At 40.5% G+C, this 7,098-nt stretch overlaps 1 pseudogene; it reads right to left on the reverse strand.

Moving 5' to 3' along the window:
• Positions 1-708: 708 nt before the first annotated feature.
• On the reverse strand, positions 709-1,609 carry LOC122910156 (annotated as a pseudogene).
• Positions 1,610-7,098: the final 5,489 nt, after the last annotated feature.

The raw sequence follows: 7,098 nt of genomic DNA on the forward strand, positions 1-7,098 counted from the left end.
TAGATCTTTTATTTATTTATTTTTTAAAAAGATTTTATTTATTTGACAGACAGAAATCACAAGTAGGCAGAGAGGCAGGCAGAGAGAGAGGAGGAAGCAGACTCCCTGTGGAGCAGAGAGCCTGATGCCAGGCTGGACCCCAGGAGCCTGGGATCATGACCTGAGCCGAAGGCAGAGGCTTTAACCTGCTGAGCCACCCAGGCACCCCACAACTAGATTTTTTCCTTTTAAATCAAAGCTATGAATATTTAAAACATTCCTCAGACCCCTGAGTTGCTTCGTTAGTTAAGAATCCAACTCTTGGTTTTGACTCAGGTCATGATTTCAGGACTGTGAGATTGAGCCCTGTATCAGACTCCATGCTGGGTATAGAGCCTGCTTAAGTTTTTCTCTCTCCCACTCCCTCTGTCCCTTCCCCCACAAAACAAAACAAAACAAAACACACAAATAATTTCTGGAATATTCTCTGAGAGAAAAAGAAAGCTACATAGTATTTCTGCCCCCCCCACCAATGTTTATTGAAAAACCAAGGGGGTATGATGCTGTATCCTTTTTCAGAAAAGCCTCTTATACAAATGGAGGGTGTGGACACCACCTTCCACTTGAGCTAAGGATGTTCTCTTCTCAAACTGGAGTTGCGCAGAATTCATCATGGCTTGATCTTGGGTCAAACTCTTGCAACCAGTGTCCGGGCAGGAGTGCTGGATGCTAGTGGTCCTGGGTTAGCAAGTCCAGCCAATACTTGTCATCTTCATGAGTATCAATAGCTGTTCCACTATCAGCTGCTTCTTGGCGTCTTTGGAAGCCATTAGGTAACCCTGGTTCTTCTTCAGGTCTGTCTGGGCAATGATGGCTACCATTACATCATCTTCATTTACAATGGGTAACTTTCCCTTCTTGTTGCACTGTGGAATTTTTTTGCTTCCTTCAATGTGATGCCTGCAGGGGCTACCACCCAGTATTCCATCTTCATCATGATCACTTCCAAAAACCAGCCATGCTCCTCCTCCTCGAAAATATCAACTCCCCATCCAGCCTGTGTTGGTGTTTGAAGCCATGCCAGGCTTTGGCTTCAAACACATCCTGAACTTGATTTTCAGGACTGGAACTCAGAATCTGTGATGAATCCCTGCTCATATTTCTTCACTTTTGTAACTTATTGATTTGGACCTCAGGTGTACAGTTGTGATGGATAAGCCAATACCTCCTGTAAAGACCTTTGCAATGGCCATGCCAGTCTCTGTGACTGTTGAGGAAACCAGTGGGGTCTTCAGAATGATGTTTGTTTGTTTGTTTGCTTATTTTTTAATTTTAAAGTTTTTTTTTAAATCTCATTTTATTTTTAAGTTGCACCCAACATAGGGCTCAAACTCATGACCCCAGGATCAAGAGTTGCATGCTCTACTGTGGGAGCCAGTCATGTGCCCCCGGGGTGATGTTTTTGATCAGAGCAGAAGTCAGGTCTTCCTGGTCTGCAGTAAGTCAGTGTACTCAGCAAGAATATGAAAATAATTGTAGGGGATGCCATCCCCACAGCTGAACAGCTGATGCTCCATGAGCCCATTTTTGGGACATAGATGTGCCCTTGCTATATCAGGTAGTGGGCCATGGCCAGTATGCAGCAAAGCCATATGTATCTGAAGACCTGACTGCAGAGCAATATTTCTTAATTTATGCAAATCTCCTATTCTACAAATATGTGAACAAGAAATCAGTGATCTAGGCGCTGTGAAGATAGAGTGGCTAGTAAGATACAGTCTATGATCTCAGTCAGCTTGTTTTCTCATAGTGAAAGGGCCAGAGATGAGTAAATGGAAGTGAAGATGCCTATCATGAGCCATGTAAGAAGGGAGTAAATCTAGGCCATCTTCATGGAGTGTCAGGAGGTAAGACAACCTCTGGTTTGGAGGGTCAGAGGAGGGTGATATAATGGTCAGTATGATGATAGAATTCTTCTTACACCACGTCATTATGGTCAAATTCAAGTGAGCTAACACTTATTAACTGTCTGAAATAGTGCCTCTCCTGTACTAAGTGCTCAGAAGTTTCCACTCTTATTAGTGTTGTTGTTTTTGTCAATACTGTAATTGTGTGGCAACTGATAGAAAACACTGGCTATGGTACCATTTATTTGAGCCCTTTTCCATCTTCAGCCCTAAATTCAATAGGCCACGCATTTTCCATAGCAAATGGTCTTCGAAACACAGCTACTATGTCCACTGATATCAAGAAGTCAAGCTGGCTGCCATCTATTAGGCCCTCGTTAACATTTCCCCTCCAATTTTCATTTGCCTAAAATGATCCAAGGAGCCATAAACTTGAGGAGAGTATTTAATTACTTCAACAAAATAGGACCGTGGTCCTCCATGCTGGTTTAATAACTGCATTTCCATGCTTTTGGAATCACTTACAATATGCATTTTAAACAAGTGACATTTATTTCCTTTTGTTATTGTTCCCACACTGTTAATATGTATTTATCTTATTTCAGTCTCTATAGCCTTGAAACAAGTACTTATTAATCAGAAGCCATTTAAAAGCTGATATGCCATGCTCTACATTGAGAAAACTAAAATAACACCAAGGAGCCAAGTACACATAGGTGCTTTTCCTCTTAATTAAAAGCTGCTTTGTACGTATAATTCCTTTCCTGCCATTTTATGTGGAAGTATTCAATTAGATTCAGTGAAGATAGGGTAATTATAAACATACTAAAACTTCATAAGAGTCTTCTTTTAGGGATTTAACTCAGTGATAGATGACAGGTTAATATATCATGACTAGGTGTTCACTAATGGACTTCTGGGAGTTTGTAGAAGGAAATCTCTGTGTGTAGAAACCATGGTTTCTCTTCCTGACTTGGAACGCTAAGGACCCCTAACAAATTCACTACCTTGAGAAACATCTCCATGCCATTGTCTTGATTGGCTTTTAATCTTCCTTCAGGCTTTGATATGCATCTTGGAGATGCATTGATTCATGATGCAACATTAATTCTAAAAATTGTAGTCTGTAATAAGTTAGTGGTAGGGAAAAAGGGCTTCCCGGAGGGGCGGAAACCATCCCCTATAAAAACAAAAATAGGGAAACAGAGCTAGAAGAGCTTATAAAGAGTAATGTAAGTTGGCCTGATTTCTAGATAACACACTGTTTGACAATAAAAATCCTGGCTACAAGAGGGGAAGCAGTCTGGGCATTCTACCATAGGACCCCCAGAGCCAAATACTTCCATTACCTTAGGTAGTCTCTCCCCAAAAGTTGTGGGGACTCTTTGGAGGCAAATATGTGGGTTTTTAATAAGCACCCTAGGGGGGCAGACCCTGCATAAGTCTTAGAAGTCGTTTCAGTAATTCCACCCCTTATACACACACACACACACACACACACACACACACACACAGAAAGAGAGTCAGCTTCAGCTGTGGGCACCTTGATAGGTTCTTTGCTGGACTGAAGCAAACTGGGTGGTAATAGGTAGCTTAGAGGGAATGTGAGCAGTCCAAGGACTCCTACAGCATCTTAATACAAATCTTCATATTGTTAAAACAGTAGAAAAAAGAAGAATAGAGGTCTTCTGGGTCAGCTTTCTATTTTACAAAAGCAATCCAGTGAGGAAAGATCTGCTCTATGATGTATAATATTAGTGCCTGAAATGGAAGATGAACTCAGTTTTTCTCATCTTTGGTATGGTATATTTCCATTATATCAGGCTGATTAAAAGACAAACATTACTCAAAGCAGATTCCCTCCCCGCCGAAAATGGTTTTCTTCACTTCAGAATAACCTCTTTACATTAAAGACCCTCCCTTATGAGAAAATAACAATAAAAATGTGCAATAAAAATGAACTAGATAAAATGAGAGAACCAGGATCTATTTTAGGAAAAACTGATGCCCATTCTCCTATGAGGTCTAGGAAGGGGGTGCATTTCACTGAGCAGAGATGGTGTTCAGGGTTAGACCCCTAAATGGGGGCCAGTAAATAATGTCCAACAATGCTGCCTTTGCCTTTTTCTGGATGCAAAAGTTTCCTTTGTGTCTGTACTAATAGAAATTAGAAGTTGTATGATGAAACCAAAAGTCAGCAAAGGCTTAGCAAAAATTTTCTTCTATATGTAAGGGATCAATGATTGTACTCCATTTCTGGCTGATATACTTGGCAAATACCCCAACCATCATCCCTTTGGTATGATTTAACAGTGATTGTTAAAATGTCTATACTGCCTACAGCAATCTATACTTTCAATGCCATCCTGATCAAAATTCCACTGGCATTTTTCAAGGATCTGGAACAAACAATAGTAAAATTTCTATGGAACCAGAAGAGACCCCAAATTGCTAAGGAAATGTTGAAAAAGAAAAACAAAACTGGGGGCATCACATTGCCTCATTTTAAGCTTTACTACAAAGCTGTGATCACCAAGACAACATGGTACTGGCACAAAACCAGATACAGACCAGTGGAACAGAGTAGCAAGCCCAGATATAGACCCTCAACTCTATGGTCAAATAATCTTTGAAAAAGCAAGAAAAAATATACAGTGGAAAAAAGACAGTCTCTTCAATAAATGGTGCTGGGAAAATTGGACAGCTACGTGTAGAGGAATGAAACTCGACCATTTTCTTACACCATACCCAAAGATAAACTCGAAATGGATAAAAGACCTCAATGTGAGGCAGACATCTATCAAAATCCTAGAGCATAACATAGACAGTAACCTCTACAACATCAGCCACAGGAACTTCTTTCAAGATATGTCTCCAAAGGCAAAGGAAACAAAAGTGGACATGAACTTTTGGGACTCCATCAAGATCAAAAGCTTCTACACAGCAAAGGAAACAGTCAATGAAACAAAGAGGCAAGCCATGGAATGGGAGAAGATATTCACAAATGACACTACAGACAAAGGGCTGATATACAAGATGTATAAAGATCTCCTCAAACTCAACATTAAAAAAAACAGATAATCATGTCAAAAAATGGGCAGAAGACATGAACAGACACGTCTCCAATGAAGACATACAAATGGCTAACAGACATACGAAAAAAATGTTCATCATCTTTAGCAATCAGGGAGATTCAAATCAAAACCACATTAAGATACCACCTTATGCCAGTCAGAATGGCCAAAATTAACAAGACAGTAAACAACAAGTGTTGGAGAGGATGTGGAGAAAAGAGAACCCTTACACTGTTGGTGGGAATGCAAGTTGATGCAGCCACTTTGGAAAACAGTATGGAGATTCATTAAGAAATGAAAAAGAGAGCTTCCCTATGACATTTTATTGCACTACTGGGTATTTACCCCAAAGATACAGATGTAGTAAAAAGAAGGGCCATCTGTACCCCAATGTTCATAGCAGCAATGGCCACAGTTGCTTGGTTCTGTGAAAAGAACCAAGATGCCCTTCAACAGACGAATGGATAAGAAAGATGTGGTCCATATATACAATGGAGTATTATGCCTCCATCAGAAAAGATGAATACCCAACTTTTGTATCAACACAGATGGGACTGGAAGAGGTTATGCTGAGTACAATAAGTCAAGCAGAGAGAGTCAATTATCTTATGGTTTCACTTACTTGTGGAACATAAGGAATAACATGGAGGACATTGGGAGATGGAGAGGAGAAGGGAGTTGGGGGAAACTGGAGGGGAAGACAAACCATGAGAGACTGTGGAGTCTGAGAAGCAAACTGGGGGGTTTTGGAGGGGAGGGAGGTGGGAGGTTAGGTGAGCCTGAAGGTGGGTATTAAGGAGGGCACATGTTGCATAGAGAACTGGGTGTGGTGCATAAACAATGAATTCTGGAACACTGAAAAGAAATAAAATGAAAATTAAAAGTTCCAGAAATTAACAAAATTCAAAGCCAAGACGTCAGTTAAATTAATTTCTAGTGAGCTCTGTAACAGGGAATGCTCAAAAGAAGCTATATAGTACTGTGGAGTCTGATTTGTTTTCTGGACCTTATACCTATTTGAATGTCTTATTTCTTTCCCCAAATTTAGAAAGTATCATATGGTGCTAGACTCACCAAGATGACTTAACTACCTAAAAAATTTTAGCAGCAAGATTTGAGGTCATAAACATTAAAATAGCAGGAAGTGGCTTTCTATAAAGTTCAGAATCATAGCAACACATTTCCCTCTCACATCTTATCAAGTCCCGGGCACCTGCCCATGAAATTGGCAACAGAAAGATATTCTGCACTGCCAATTACAGGTTTCTCGTCACCTTGCCAACTTGCTTTGTCTCCACAACCTGGCAAAATGTGGCTATTGGCAGGAAAGTGAATATTTGAAAATGATTACAGTATATAGGGATTTTTGGTTCCATAATGTCTAATTGAGTAATTTAAAAACCACTTTAGCACTAGGGATAGATTTTCTTTCTATTTTATAACATGTCACATGCCCTGTAATTTGAGCCCTTTGGCCACTAGTCCCTCAAAGAAAGAACTAGAATGGGGTCCTCAATGAAATTTATCTGTAACAAGGTTGATTTAGTGAAATATTAATGACCTCTGTACTTTGGAATTACATGGTCAAAATCTTCCCTCTAGCTAACCTGAGACATCTAACTGCTTACTGTTGCAGAGGAAGGGGACAGAAAGCCACAATTTTCTAAATATCTTGGCCATTTCTGGAACCAGATCTTTCATAAAGTGTAAAGAAAGTACCCACAATGGAATACTATGCAGCCATCAAAAGAAACGAAATCTTGCCATTTGCGACAACATGGATGGAACTAGAGCATATCATGCTTAGCGAAATAAGTCAAGCGGAGAAAGACAAATATCATATGATCTCCCTGATATGAGGAAGTGGTGATGCAACATGGGGGCTTAAGTGGGTAGGAGAAGAATCCATGAAACACGATGGGATAGGGAGGGAGACAAACCATAAGTGACTCTTAATCTCACGAAACAAACTGTGGGTTGCTGGGGGGAGGGGGGTTGGGAGAAGGGGGGTAGGGTTATGGACATTGGGGAGGGTATGTGCTTTTGGGTAAATTGGAAGGGGAGGTGAACCATGAGAGACTATGGACTCTGAAAAACAATCTGAGGGGTTTGAAGTGGCGGGGGGGTGGGAGGTTGGG

This window comes from Neovison vison, chromosome 6, assembly GCF_020171115.1.
Source record: "Neovison vison isolate M4711 chromosome 6, ASM_NN_V1, whole genome shotgun sequence".
Lineage (NCBI taxonomy): Eukaryota > Metazoa > Chordata > Mammalia > Carnivora > Mustelidae > Neogale > Neogale vison.